Source organism: Myotis myotis, unplaced genomic scaffold, assembly GCF_014108235.1.
Source record: "Myotis myotis isolate mMyoMyo1 unplaced genomic scaffold, mMyoMyo1.p scaffold_m19_p_6, whole genome shotgun sequence".
Classification (NCBI taxonomy): domain Eukaryota; kingdom Metazoa; phylum Chordata; class Mammalia; order Chiroptera; family Vespertilionidae; genus Myotis; species Myotis myotis.
The window spans coordinates 69,751,022-69,766,088 of NW_023416368.1; the positions used below are offsets into that span (position 1 = coordinate 69,751,022).

Here is a 15,067-nt window from a genome sequence, read left to right on the forward strand (position 1 = left end):
ATCCCAGTAGGGACTGTGCAGGAGGCAACCAATTGATGTCTTCTCTCTAAAAAAATCAATAAAAACATATTTTTAAAAATCAGTAATCCATTGATACCAACATAAAGTTTGAAAGTTTGATATACAATAGAATGCAAAATTTAAGGAAATGTGACCACTAGTTGAACGTTAGTGAGAAATTATCAAAGTCTGCCTTTTATGTCTCTGTCATTTGTCTCATGATGCCTCTATCCAGATTGGAATAAAACAAGCTCATTCTGAAACTGTCTTGATTTTAGGTCCCAACTTTCCGGGGCACACAGCTAGCAGCTTCTTTCCATTTATAGCCGCAGATCGCTTACTGCTTCTTCCAGGCTGTGAGGTGGCGGAGGCCAGGCCTTCTCAGGTGTTTTAGCATTCCTGAGCAGCTGCTGGAAGTTCTCGTCTGTCTTCCTGAGAACTCGTATTTACTGACTTTTCTCTTTCATACAATAGAAGGAGGAAGAAACAGTTGCAGAGATTGTTCTTCTGTGTGAATTCTCTTATGATTTTCATCACCACAATCACCAGCTTCCCTGCAGTTCCTTTACCTTAGTTAGCGTGTTATTGCTAATTTAGAAGCAAAGATGTGGCTTCCTCATTCAACGTGGCTCTGCTGGTTCCCTTTGTAATGGCTCTAAAAGGTTTCCAGATCATTTACAAACCCGTGTCTTGCTTTCTGTTACAGTCCAAGCTTATTATTACATAAATTTTACTGCATCTTTAAACATAACATCATTTGTGGTTTTAAAAGAGATGTAGTAAAATGAGTTTGAAAATAGGAACCTGCAGTTTTGCAGGCATGTGGACTCACTACCTGAATGACTTACTGATTATTTCACTTTTAAAATAAACTTTACTAGAGTTAGTCTAGATGTTTAGCTTGATTTATGAGGTGTGTAACTGAGTGTTAGTTTTTTAGGGAGCTCAGTCCCCATGGAGTTCATAATCAAGCTAAGAGAGGCAGGTGAGCATTTATTGACTTTTAGGTATTCATAAGATAGAATTGCTATTCTTTAAATTCACCTCTGTTAGACTGACTCACCAAAATATTCTAAATTCTCCATTCCCTTGAAAACACATACTAACTTATGGCCAGGACATGATAAGTGCTCAGAACTAGTAGATTATTATTATGTTTGTTTGTTTGTTTGTTTGTTTTACCAAGCCTGTATGCCTGTCCATTTTCTTGCCAAGAATGAGTTGTTGGTTCTCAAACTTACTTATGACAGTTGTATATATTTTTATAATTACATTATAAGTAAATATTACAGAACTAATGACATTGAATGTGGATAAGAATAGGATATTATTTCTATGAAGAGTAAGTTGAATATTTTGGACAAATGATCAAAGTAAATAAAAAATAAACCTGTTGAATTATGTATGGGCAAGACAACTATGAAAGATTGGGGAGATCTTAAATTTCCAAAAGGTTTTACACTCAAATGGATTATTATAGGAGTGTTTAGGTTTTCATTGTATTTCAATAAAATGCATACTGGGACTTGTGGGATACTGCAAGAAAGGTATTTTAAAATTTCAACAAACAGATTTATACTTAAAGGACTAGTTCTATATCAATATATTGAAAAATATATATGTTTTTAGATATAGTAAAGGGATTTTTTTCCTTTTAAAAACTAACTTTTAAAATTAATTTAGTAAATATTAGCTTTGCTTATATCTGTTAAGAGGACTTTTAAAAAAGTTTTTTAAAATTTATTTTTAATTTATTGATTTAAAGAGAGAGTGAGGGGATGAGGGTGGAGAGAGAGAGGAGGGAGAGACACTGATTTGTTGTTTCACTTATTCATGCATTCATTGGTTACTTCTTGAATGTGCCCTGATTGGATTGAACCTACACCCTTGGCATATCTGAACGACACTCTACCTGGCCAGGACCCAAAGAACTTTTACAACCATAAGTAACAAAACCAATAATTATTTTGGTTCAGAAATTGCCAAAGCCATGAAATAAAACATAGCATGAAAAAACTCTTTGAGATAGAATTTATTCCTATTAATAGGTTGGTTGTAAGTTACTGTTAAGGCTTTGGTTTGTATTTTTCAAAGTCTTTGCATAATGATGACCTCCTGTGGAATACAGAGGGATTTCTTCAGCAGTTGTGGGAAGACAATGGTCTGTTCCACAGGAATGCTGACCCTTTCAAGTTTCAAGTGAAGTCACTTTGATGGGTGGGTGATTCTCCCTCAACATAAACCAGATACTTAACTCCTAGATTATTAACTCTTCAAGTGCAGACTCTTTCTTGTTTCTGCAGTGGCCAGAGTGCTAAACTGGGAGTCAGGAGAATTCACAAGTTTAAGCGTTATTAGCTTGACTTTCTCAATGTCACAACTGTAAGTTCGACCAAGTGGGCAACAACTTCCCGTTCTATATGACAGTCTTGCTTTGGGGTTAAGTGAGATAATGCAATGAACATTGCTGCATAAGAAATAAAGTCCTGTGTACAATGGACACACATTATCTGTGGTGGCTGGGGCACAGTGGATATTTAATGACCTTTGTCCAAACACAGCAGCGAGAATGTTTCTTTACTGTGTTCTGTTGACATATATTACAGGAACTGCAGAGTACTGTAAGGGGATTTGAACATTAATTCATTTCATTCATAGCCCACTTCTCCATTTCAGCCCTGTGGGCACAGTAGTGATCTCTGTATAGAGGCAAAAGGAAGAAAAATACTCTGAGTAGCAATGATACATGAGGAAATCTGTTGTCTATTAACTGTGTAAATTTTCATTTTGTCACTTGAAGTTTAAGAGTTCTTCTCATCTTATTTATTGACAGTTTTATCAAAACTACCTAAGAGAGTATTAATAATCACAATGGATTCTAATTCTATAAAGTTATCCATTATAACTGGACGAATGACGAAGTTTCACTTAAAATGGTAATAGAACCCTGGCTGGTGTGGCTCAGTGGTAGAGCCTCAGCCTGTGCACCAAAGGGTCACGGGTTTGATTCCCAGTCAAGGGCAAGTACCTGGCTTTCAAGTTCATTTCCTGACATTGGGCTTTAGTCGGGGTGCATTCGGGTGGCAACCAATCCATGTATCTCACATTGCTGTTTTGCTCTCTTTCTCTTCTCTCCCTCTCCTGCTCCCTCCCTTCTACTTTCTTAAAAAATCAATGGAAAAACATTCTTGGGTGAGAATTAACCAAAAGTGAATAAATAAATAAATAAATAAATAACAGAACATATTTTATCTGATGTGATATTCTTCCCCCCCCCCCCCCCGCCCCAGGCACACATTGGTTATTACTTAGGACTCTTAGCTTTGTTTGTTTCATCTTTGATAAATTGTGAAATTCTGGTATACATTAATGTATATATTATACTATGCCTTTCTTCTTTTTAGCCACCCAGCCATGTCCAGACTCGTAATAGTTTTAAGAACTCCCTTCCCCTTTCAACACCCACTTATAAACTAGATCAGGGGTCCTCAAACTATGGCCCCCTGTTTAAAAAGTTTGAGGACCCCTGAACTAGATTCATAATTAGTTCAGTGTCTCTTGGCCACCCAGGGCTGACCCACTAGGAAGACAAATTTTTCCATAACTGTTAACTTTGGCATTATTTTTTGATCAAGTTTTCAAAGCTACCATGACATATGCTTACAGTTTACATTAAGCCATAATTTCTGGCTTCTACTTGTATAATATAAAGAAAATACTCAGCTTTCTAACAGCAGCAAGGTTACTATGGACTTTTATATTAGAAATACTCAATTATTTTGTAATTATCTTTTAATCTACTGCTATTTATTTTTATTACATTTCTTATTTCAAAAAACAGGAGGCTAAAAGCAAAAGGGAAAAGAATATTAAAGGCCAAGTAATATCACACAGAAGATACATTAAAGCATAATTAAAGCACTTTAGTTAATAGTACATATTAAAAGCCCAATTTTAGCTTTTTCACTCACGTTTCACAAAACCCCATTGTGATCATTATTTTGAGGCCAGTTCACAGGTGAAGTGTTCCCATCGTGATCAGTGTGCATGGGACGTGGTTCAGCTGTGTCACCCACATAAACCCGTTCCTTTTCGAGAACCTGACTGTGAAGAAAAGGCCCAGGCAGCCTTTCAGTCCCAATGATGGCACATAAGCGAAGAAGGTGCTGGTGTAGAATGTGACCATCCAGGCCAAGTTCACCTACTTCTTCTGCCAGATTAAAAATAGAAAATATACCAATGGAGGTAGAGAGGCAGCAGGGCAGGGAGTCAAATCAGGAAGAAATATTTGTATGGGTGGTTGTATGGCATGTACTTTTTTTTCTATTTCCCAAGCTCCATAGAGAGGATCTTCCTCAAGGCAAAGGAGAAGGGGTGCATGTTGGTGTCTGGGTGTTTGTGGAAGCAGTGGGGCTTGGCAAGGTGCGGGGAGTTCACGTGATTTAACTGACAAGGGCCCCTTTCAGGTGATCAATCACAAAATGAAGTAGCAGGAGGTTCCCCATAGAGGCGCTGAAGACTGACATCATGCTGCAGGCAGCCTTGATCTGGGCCTGAACTGCGCTGAGCAGCACTGCACAGAGGAAGAAGGGCATGAAGGATGCCCAAAACCCAAAGCGTGTCCCATGCAGCAACATCCAGTAGCAAGGAGCGCAGCAGGAACAGCAGGAAGAAGACACGGTTGGCCTCCATAAGCCCATTCTGCTCCACCATGGCCCGGAGCTCTGGGCAGTCATGGGTCAGCTCTTCATTATCAGTGGGCTCAAAGCTGGGCTGCTCCAGAAGCTATAGAAATTCTCTCTGGAGTCCTCCTAGTTTCAAGGAATTCCCACAAATAATTTTCCACGGAAAATGAGTAGCTCACTGTAAACAAGAACTAACCGCACAAGTAACAAAGCACACCACATGTGGAAACCTGCAGAAAAAACACAGAAGAAACAAATTCTTTAAATTAATTAGATGATTAGAAATTGAGTGATTAAAGAAAAAAAGGAATTTTCAGCAACTGTGTTTAAGTAACAGACAAGATTGAAAACATCTTTAGGGAACAGAGAATTGTAAAAAAGATCTAACAAACTTGAAAAAGAACCATACAGATAATCCACAAATGCTTTGAATTTCTTAATTTATATGGCATTGTAGTCTTTGTTTTTCTTTTAATGGTGTCAAAGTGAGGTCATTATTGTATTAATCAGGGTTCTCAAGAGAAATAGAATCAATAAGGTGTGTGTGTGGAGAGAGAGAATGTGAAAGATTGAGTTATTTTAAGGAAGAGTCTCATGTGATTATGGAGGCTGCCAGGTCCCAAATCAGCAGGGGAGGTGGGCAGACCTGGAGACCCAGGTAAAGCTGATGTTGCAGCTCACGCCCAAAGACAAAGTGCAGGCAGAGTTTCCTCTCCTTTGAGTCCATCTTTTTTCTCGAAAGGCCTTCAGCTGATTGGATGAGGCTCACCCACATTTGAAGGGTAATCTGCTTTACTCAAGAGTCTACAGATTTCAATGTTAATCTCATCTAAAAAGTACCTAGACAGCAACATCCAGACCAGTATCCAATAAAACATCTGGGTTCCATAGCCTCGCCAAGTTGACACATAAAATTAGCCATCACAAAGATGTTTCTCACTCCGAACATTTTTGCCTTTCTAGAAGTATTCTTCAAGCTCTGAAAGTATTTTCCTTTTAAAGAGAACATTCCGAAACATTTTACTTATGCTAATTTTAGTAATAGAATCCCTCTTTGTAGAAGACTATGTTTTTTCTTATTTTTGTGTGAGGAAGGCTATATATTTTAAAGCCTGATCTTCAGTATGGTCTGTTTTACTCATTTTCCTGTATTTTCTTCTTCTGAAGTCTGAAAAGTTGCCTTGTGACATGTTGGTTAGGATTTCTGGGCAGCGATGTTTTTTCAGTGTCACATTGACCTTTGACCCACTAGCCCAAAAATGTCTACCTTCTTTTCCAAATCAGCATACTACGAGGAAAGCAGAATTTAGAGTCGAGTTTTGAGGGTGGTGCTTATAGCACCATTGGTTGGGTTATAAACCTAAGGAGGTAATAAACGTGGCTTCTCCTGTGTGTATCATTTTTCTTCATTTGCAACGCTAGCTCCCGAGAACTCATGCCTTTGTACACAAATGTGAGTTGGTGACATAGTAGCCCGTTAGGTAGTTTCAGTACAGAAAACCGATGCAAATCACCACATTGTGGGTGAGCATTTTGTTGCTGCGTAGCCTTTCACGGAAATTTTTTTGTTATTTACTTCCATTTCTCTGACTCCTTTTGTACTTGAAAACAGCACCAAAAATGGGAAATCCCGAGGGAAATCTTTTTTTGTCACCAAGACATTTCTACATGTTGTGTTCTACAGAAAGGAGTTTTTACCCAATAGTCTTATTCCACAGAGGCAACATTCTTTATGTAACCTTCTCTGAGTAGATGGGTATGGTTTGTTTTCATACCTTCCCTGTCAATAACTGCTCTAGTATCCCAGCGAGTCAAAGGCATTTCCTGTAACTTTTCTTTTCTTAGGACCTGCTAGTTGAAAGTGACAATCGTACATCTTTGATGGCTGCTAAATCTCTATGCTTTTTTTTTTTTCCTGACAAGGGCCAAATGTAATTTGTTTTTCTATTAATTTGACAGCCTCCGTGTGTGAAAGTTTCCTTCCCTTCCTTCCTTCCTTCCTTCCTTCCTTCCTTCCTTCCTTCCTTCCTTCCTTCCTTCCTTCCTTCCTTCCTTCCTTCCTTCCTTCCTTCCTTCCTTCCTTTTTTCTCTCTCTCTCTCTCTTTCTTATTTTTCCTTAAGGAGTTTCCAAAGTTCTTTAGACACCCTCCCCCGCAACCCCCAGTCATATTACTCATCAGAGCCACAGAAAGGCACATGAGACAGGCAGAGAGAAAGGAGTAGGTGAGATACACTTCATTGGTACTCCACACTACAGCCAATCCAGAGAAGCCATGGCACCAAAGATAGACAGCCGCTGCCACAGCCATGGATATTTGTGGTCATTTTAGACAGTGACTACTTTGTTTTGGAGAGCTGTCCTGTGTGTGGCAGGATGTTCAGCAGCATCCCTGGCCTCTATTCAGTAGATCCACCCTGTTGTGGTAATCAAAATGTTTCTGGATATTGCCAAATATTCCCAGCGGGGGGTGGGAGGGGGGATAAATGCCGCAGACTGAGAACCACTGCTCTAACTCACGGCCCCAAATCCTGGTGTTATGAAAGGCTGGGGAGAGAGACACCAGGCCTCAGGAATTACAGTCAACACGACTTCAGTGGGCTGGGCTAAAGTAAGGTGGCTTCTACAGTGTCCCTTCAGCCCATCTTGGGATGTCTTTTGTGCTAACAAATTTCTCCTGTGGTTTTATGTTTCCTGTGAAGAGAAGCAGAATTTTTCTCACAATAGAAATTGAAGTAACAAAGGCTACTGGTTTTGAGAGTTCCTCCTTATTTAATGGTCAATTAAAGAGCCACTATAGAGGGGACGTGCAAGTTGAGTGATCCAGGCATGGATTTTAGAGCCGGGCTGCCTAGGTTGGAAGCCCAGCTTTCTAATGCCAGGCTTGGTGATCTTGGCAAATCACTCACCTTCCTCAGGCCTCAGTTTTCTACCAGTAACACAGGGATAATGATAGAATCTATTTAAGGAGTTGTGAGATTTAAATGAGACAATATGTGTAAAGTGCTTGGAACAGTACTTAGTACATTGCAACATTGGATAAAGAACAAAGGAGACAAAAGTAAGGTTCTTTTGCTAGCAACAAAATGGATGCATATGTTGATTAGGAATTTTGTAGTCTGTAGTAACATCATTAACATAGCACACGTTTTTTGACAATTATTGATTTAAGGTTACTGTTCTAACAAGGAACGTTACAAACAAAGCTGGGTATACCTTACGTGAAACCATGACTCCTAAAAACAAAGTGCTCGGCCAGTGTGGTTCAGTTGGTTGAGTATCATCCCATACACCAAGAGGTCACCGGTTCGATTCCTGGTCAGAGCACATGCCTGGGTTGCAGGCTCGATCCCCAGTAGGGGGTGTGCAGGAGGCAGCTGATCAGTGGTTCTCATTGATATGTCTCTCTATTTCTCTCCCTCTCCTTTCCTCTCTCTCTTTAAAGTCAATAAAAACATTAAAAAACAAAACAAAACAAAACAATACATCAAAAGTAAGGACTTCCAGTTTCCTAAAGTAAAAAGTTTGGCCCATAAATAGATGTTAGTCCTATCTTCAAATGCTATTAGAGAGGAATTTGATTGAAACTCTGTCTTTACTCAGCCATCAACCTAATCCCAGATATGACAAATATTTACTAGGCCCCTTTCATTTAATTAATTAGGAGTATCTGGCCAGCACATGTAAGCCAAAAGAGCCTGAGCATCCATATGGGGCTTTGCTGTAAAATTCCAGCATCAGAAGCTGATATTACTTACTCCTCTGTGTTCTACATTTTCCTAGTAGGACATTTATCCCAATAAAAGAGTATTTGTATTCTCCCTGTATGGTGGCCCACAACAGGACGGTGTTCCCCAGAGAGGACCAAAGCGAGATAAATACCAAGACTTAACTCACAGTCACCCAACTCCTCTGAGTATGCTTCGCTTGTTTTTAGGCAGTGCTAGACACATCTAGAAAAATTTAGCCATAACCTGAAGTACCATCTAACTGTAGCAATATACTATTTTTGTGGTTTAGATAAAAAAGGTAGGCAGCAGGTTTTTATTAGTCCCTGCTATTGTGAGGACAGATACTTGGGATTCATAGACAGCAACTTGGCAGCTGGATGTCTGTTTTAAACATGAGTTCACACTGAGTTCCATTCCTTGTTGTCTTAAAGAAGTTGTCCTTCCAAAAACAACACAAAATACAAAACACTGTGTTAAACCAGACATGCAGTAAACATTATGTGGATATTATTTTTTTTAACAACAGTAAGAGTGAGAAATTTGGTGGGGGCCATTTCTAGTGCATGTTCTATCTCTTCTACCAGTTGTGCATGTATCCAGGAAGTTATGGGTTTATTGGAAAATGGGAGAAGGCCAGTAATTGTCACTCATTCATGGCTACCCCTCAAAAAATTGTCAAGGTGGATAGTTTCCCTACGGCCATGCCTGGTGGGGCACAGGGACCTCACTAAGGCCAGGGCTTTGCTGTGTATTTCCAGCATCAGAATCTGATAATATTTACTCTCCTGTGTTCTACATTTTTCTGTTAGGATTTTTATCCCAACAGAAGAATATTTTTATTATCCTTGTATGTAGTACCCTGCTGTTAATTATTATAAAGGCTTTATCATTCACATTTTTATAGCTCTAACTACCTGTGTTCCTAATTTGTTACCAAAGGTTTATCCTCTTTCAGGACAGCCTGTGAAAATGCCATTCTTACCACCAGTGACCAGATAGGGCTCTGCTGTCTCTTAAAAGTCCGCTCTTGGCTTTGTGTCCCCTCTCCTTGGCCCTGGCAGCAAGAGGTCGTTATTGATAGGCTTGGCTTTTTGGCAGGAAAAGAGCAGCTTTCAGACTAATACCTGACAAAAATCTACCCACTGTGCTAAAGCCATTTCTTTCTGATGCTTCCAGCATCAGGCCATGGGAACCTTTGTGGCTGCAGCAGCCCAGGGTTTAATTGCTCCCTGTGTTCTCTGGATGATATGCAAGTGAATGGGATGAAGCTGAATGAAGAAAATCAGGGTTTTGATCTCTTTGTTTTGCAAGGAGACATGAATGACAGATGCCCACGTTTTTCTAATTCTTCTTTTTGCAGTATTTTAGTCTTTTTCCTCTGAATTTTTTTTTCCACTTTTAAAATCTTTCATGTATTTTTCCCAAGAGTACAGCCTTGACTATTTCCTTCACTTAAAAGAGTGTGAAGAAGTTATGTTTGTTTCATCTCTTGCAGGACTGCATTGCAATGGATGTTGAGACAGACTGCTGTTTAAATCTTAATTCACACTCCTTGCAGTGGAATGGGAGAACTCACTGAGTTCAAGTTTAAATGAATAATGAGAGATGATCAATTTAACACGCAGTATACCAGCAAAAGCTGCAGCAAAGAAAGGACATTCCATTTGTACTAGAATAACTTTATTTGAACGTATTATTTATTTATTTATTTATTTATTTATTTATTTATTTATATTATGTTGTTAACCGTCAGTAATTAAAGAAGACACATCCTACAGAAATTCTATTTATGCTCACTGAATTGATCCCTTCAGAATCAAAGAGAAACAAATTTAGTTGGCACATCTTCAATTTGTATTAATCTTGGCTTTATCCCCTTTCTCTGAAAAGAATGAAATATCATTGTCAGAATATGCAGAAAACTGGCATCGTTAAAAAGTGAAACCTAACTATCATTTCAGAATATTTGTAGTTTCCATTTGAACCACTGAGTGAGAATCAAATTTTTTTTTAAGGCAACTATAAATACTTAAAAAACTTCAGAGTCTCAATAGATTGAGTTTTCTTAGATGAATGGTTATTTTGGATTTAGATTTAGCACAATCATATTTTAATGGCAAATTAATAACCTCATTGAAGACCGTCTGATCAGCTGAACCTTTTATACCATTGTCCAGTGAATTATTTAAAAAACTAGAGGCCCAGTGCATGAAATTCGCACATGGGGGGGGGGCGGTGTCTCTCAGCCCAGCCTGCACCCTCTCCAATCTGGGACCCCTTGGGGGACCCCCACAGGGATTAGGCCTAAACCAGCAGTCAGACATCCCTCTCACAATCCAGGACTGCTGGCTCCCAACCGCTCACCTGCCTGCCTGCCTGCCTGATTGCCCCTAACCACTTCTGCCTGCCAGCCTGATCACCCCCTAACCACTCCCCTGCCAGCCTGATCAATGCCTAACTGCTCCCCTGCTGGCCCGATTGCCCCCAACTGCCCTCCACTGCCAGACTGATTTTGCCCCCAAATGCCCTCCCCTGCCATCCTGATCTCACCCCTAACTGCCCTCCCCTGCTGGCCTGATCACCCCTAACTGCCTCTACCTGCCTCATTGCCCCTAACTGCCCTCCGCTGCTGGCCTGATCACCCCTAATGGCCTCTGCCTCAGCCCCCACCAAGATGGCTTTGTCCAGAAGAAAGTCAGGCGTCCAGAAGATGGCCGGTCAACCCAGTCTAATGAACATATTACCCTTTTATTAGTATAGCTAGATTATATAGGATAGGATTGCTTAAATGGGGGAAGGGGACTTTTTATGCAGGAGAAGATGCTCTTGGCAGACAAAAACACATAATCCCTATATAGCCAGCCATATGCACTATACTGCCAAAGCAGATTAGGTTCTGATTGGTCAGATTCGATGCCAGTCATTGTCAAAAGCTCCACCTCCTAGGCAGTCATTGGCTCTTGGCACTTCACCCAGATTTGGTTCTGATTGGTCGGTTTATATGTCAGTCAGCATCAAAAGCTCCGCCTCCTAGACAGCCATTGGCTCATGGCACTTCACTGAGATTAGGTTCTGATTGGTTGGTTTCTATGCCAGTCAGTGTCAAAAGCTCTGCCTCCAAGGTAGCCATTTGCTCCTGGCACCTCACGCAGATTTGGTTCTGATTGGTCGGTTTCTATGCCAGTTAGCGTCTCTGGGCCTATCTCGGGGCCTGATCAAAGAGGTGGGGCTGATCAGCAGTCCCCACTGAGGCCCGGAGAGAAACAGAGGTGAGGCTGCTGGCGAAGCTGGGAGAGAAAGAGAGAGGCAGTGGCTGATCAACAGCTGTGACAGAGGCTGCGGATCAGACCCTGCCTCTCTCTCTGCAGGCCTCTCTCTGGGCCTGATCCGCAGCCTCCTTGGCAGTCAGTGCTGGGTCGCCACAGCAACCCAGCACTGACTTTTGGTGTTTGATCAAGCCTTAGGTCCTTATGGACCCTGGCTCTTTATATATATAGATGAGGCTTGAATGTTGTTAAAAAGGGAACGAGTTGAGTTTAGACAGTGTAAAGATACTCAAGAACCTGTAATGAGCAATTGCACATGGGATGCTGCTTGAAGGATGCTTCAGTGAAGACTTTGATGACAGGTTGATGCCTGAAAGTGAAAAGGGACATCGATATATTTGAAAACTCCCCACATATGTTCTTGACTGCCTATTGGCACCTGAGATTTATATAAGATCTTACAATGTTTTTGCTTTACCTAATCCTAATATGAGGCTATATGATGATTTTATAGAAGTTTGGAAGGCATTTTTGTCTCCAGTGTCATTATTTATTGATCAAAATCTTAAAATAATGGAAATTGGATGAACAGTCATGCGTTAGTCTGTAAAACTACATGGTCAGGATTTCAAGATTTCTGCATATGTGCTGGCCTCTACATTCTGCAATTCTCTGTCCCCAGGTAATAAATGTATTGGAATGACATACTGCAACCTTATTTTACATCAGGGATTTGTACTTATACAATAATTTGGAAGCTCAGGGGAAGATCTTGAGCTAGCCTGGCAAGTGACTGACAATCAAAGGCACTTGCCAAATAGTATAACAAAAAGGTTCCCCAGGGAACCTTGCATTGGAAAGCAAGAATTGTATAAAATTTAAAAAAAGTAAAAAAAAAGTAAAATAGATTTAAGCAACTATTCAAACACTGGGTATCTCAAACAAAGCACCATTATTTTGTTTATTGAATAGTCATCAGATATTTATTAAGCATCTATTGTATTTCATGCCCCTTGCCAGGTTCTGCAAATGCTAAAATGAATGATATCTGATCTCTGAACTCAGTAACTCTCTACCAATAGGGAAGAGCCACATGCAAATGAGTATAGAGTCAGCCATGATGGAAAACACATGCAGTGCTTGGGTGTGCAGAGGAAAGTATATTAAATGGTGCTCAGGCTTGCAGGTTGGAATGAAAAGAATGCTGAGAGATGACTGTGGGAACCATGCCAGGGTCCCTGGATAGTCAAGGCCAATGGGAGCACAGAGGCCTAGTTGTCAATACACCAGAATGGCCAAGGCTGCTCTGAGCATGAGCCTAATGGGGTGCCCAAGGCCAAGATACCATAAGCAAGTGCAAGGACACACAATATAGTATGCCTTTCTGTAGCCAATATGACTGATGTTACTGTTGGCAACTAGCCCTTTTGTGTAAGTACTATTAAAAGTATATTACTAAGGCCAGTGTGCAGGGCAGAGAGAGGCTAGAGAGAGCTCAGAAGAAGCAGAGGTGGTAGCTCCTATGTGTGCAGGAGAGAGGAGAGCTCAGACAGAGCTGAGAGCTGGTACTGCTACGTTGTAAAGCTAAGAGCTTATAGAGAGCTCAGATATAGCCACCATGTTAACTAGCCAGTGTGCTGAGAGAGAAGTTAGGAGGTAGTTACTATGCGAGGCTACAGAGACCAGCCAGTGTGCTGGACAGGGGCGATAGGAGAAGCTGCTGAGCCAGAGAGCTCAGGTACCACTACAGTGTGAGGTGGTGAGTCTAGGGGGCAGCGTGTGGCTACTCAGATAATAGCTGTGGATACAGAGACTGATGCTACTTTGATGGGAAAGATGTATCTGTTCACCAGTGTACAGCTGCCTGCCTGTATGGATTTTGCTGTGAAGGACTGTTTTGCCTGTATAGGACTGTTGTGGCACTGGCTTCTGCAATGACTCATTCTTCTACACCCATAGCCTCTCATGGCTTCTCTGTCTAAGACCTGGCATCCAAGGAGGTCCAGCCCCAGGCAGAGGGGCTCAGACCCAACATCTGTAACTAGTGAGTAGAGGATAAAGGAGGAACTTAGACTAAGTTGCCAGCAGTTAGTACAGTGGGCAGGGTTTGAGAAAGAACCTGCCCTGTGCTTGGCATTGTCGAATGGGAGAATTTAGAATATATGGACTTAGAGCAACTCAAAGCAGCAGGGCTGAGCAGTGCTCTTACTGTCTCTGGCAATGACTTAATATAAATTCTTTGATGAAGGATGTTGAAGAATTTTCCAGGTTGACAAGGGAATGATTCTGTAGGCAGAAGAAATGACTTTTATAGAGGTACGGAGGACTTAGAGACTCTACTTTGGAATTGATGCATGTGATTGTGTTGTGGGAAGGTAATGTTGGAAAGAAGGAGGGCTTTATGATGATGGATCTTATATATTGTGGTAAGTTTGGATTTTCTCATGGGAAGTAAACAAGGACCCATACTAATTGTGTTGGTTCAATATGTGCTAAATGTCTTTGATTGTGATGATTCTCTCTTAAAAAGGCTCACAGGTCAACCATTTCATCTCAAAACTTGGCTGTAGCCTGGCTGGCATGACTCAGTGGTTGAGCATCCACCTATGAACCAGGAGGTCATGGTTCAATTTCTGGTCAGGGCATTTGCACAGGTTGTGGGCTTTATCCCCATTGTGGGACATGCAAAAGGCAGCCAATCAGTGATTCTCTCTCATCATTGATGTTTCTATCTCTCTATCCCCCTTCCTCTCTGAAATCAATTCTATATAATAAAAGGGTAATATGCAAATAGACCACACAATGGAACGACTGGTCGCTATTACGTGCATTGACCACCAGGGGGCAGACGCTCAATGCAGGAGTTGGTGGTCAGTGTGCTCCCACAGGGGGAGCACCTCTCAGCCAGAAGCCGGGAGAGCACAGCTGCGGTGGTGACAGCCTCTCCCGCCTCTGTGGCAGCACTAAGGATATCCCACTGACGGCTTAGATGGGGAGTGGGCCTAAGCCATCAGTCAGACATCCCCTGAGGGCTCCTGGGTTGCGAGAGGGTGCAGGCTGGGACAACCCCTCCCCCCCAGGACACAAATTTCATGCACCGGGCCTCTAGTAAATATATATTTTAAAAAAACCAAACTTGGTTCTAACTGTAACAATCTGTTCATTTGCTCATTTATTTATTATTTCCTAAAATGTTTAAAAAGCATCTAATTTAAGCCAGACCCTATAATAGGCACCAAGGGCAGGAAGCTTACTAAGAGAGTTCCTGTGTTGCTAGATTGTCAAATGAGTTACCTACTTAATCTGTAATAGCAAAGGCCAGGAGTGACCTTCTAGCGCATCAACTCAATCACTTTTTATATAGACCCTGCTCCAAAACCAGAAAAT

General features: G+C 41.1%; 1 pseudogene; it reads right to left on the minus strand.

The window, feature by feature from the left end:
- Window positions 1-3,974: 3,974 nt before the first annotated feature.
- LOC118658490 lies at window positions 3,975-9,390 on the minus strand (annotated as a pseudogene).
- Window positions 9,391-15,067: the final 5,677 nt, after the last annotated feature.